The following is a 615-nucleotide window of genomic DNA, read 5'->3' on the forward strand; positions in this document are numbered from 1 at the left end:
TTACAGTATAGAAGTTAAAGTTCTGTTTTCTTTCATAGAAGTAACTTTTTAAGTTCTGATGGCCATTTGGAAGATGAGGTTTTGGTCAGCAAATTAATGGGGGTGGGGGTTTAGAGAATTGTTAAAATGTCCGAATTCACCTTGTTTCTGCTTTGGACAATTCAATTCTGAAAGAAAATGGGAAAATTTGCAGGAAATGAGTGTTACTAAAACCCTTGGAGAATGCGGGCATCGATCCCGCTACCTCTCGCATGCTAAGCGAGCGCTCTACCATTTGAGCTAATTCCCCTCTCTGAGAAGCCCTGAAAACCGACTCAAAGTCCACAGCCTCATCACCGCCTAGTAGGGGTGGAATGCTCATTGGGACACCAGCAGATTTCTGATGCATTCTGGCTGACTCATTACACCATCCCATTTCTCCCACGCACTGACTGGCTATCAACCTCAATCGATGCAGGATGCAGGGAAAGGTGGAGGAGGTGGTGGAGAAGAAGAAGGAGGCTGGGGCTTGTACCTTGCACATTTACGACCTTCCCCTCCCACATCCTTCCTAAAAGCAGAATGCGTGATTCTACTCGTTAAAGTATCTAGGTTTAAAATCACCAGGTATCACTT

The 615-nt window shown here is 45.0% G+C and overlaps 1 non-coding gene across 1 annotated transcript; it reads right to left on the minus strand.

Annotated features, from left to right (window-relative positions):
- Positions 1-216: 216 nt before the first annotated feature.
- TRNAA-AGC (transfer RNA alanine (anticodon AGC)) lies at positions 217-289 on the minus strand. The gene has a single exon. It is a non-coding gene; the product is annotated as a tRNA-Ala (tRNA).
- Between the last annotated feature and the right edge of the window lie 326 nt (positions 290-615).

Source organism: Phascolarctos cinereus, unplaced genomic scaffold (assembly GCF_003287225.1).
Source record: "Phascolarctos cinereus isolate Bilbo 61053 unplaced genomic scaffold, phaCin_HiC Scaffold_4;HRSCAF=312, whole genome shotgun sequence".
NCBI lineage: Eukaryota > Metazoa > Chordata > Mammalia > Diprotodontia > Phascolarctidae > Phascolarctos > Phascolarctos cinereus.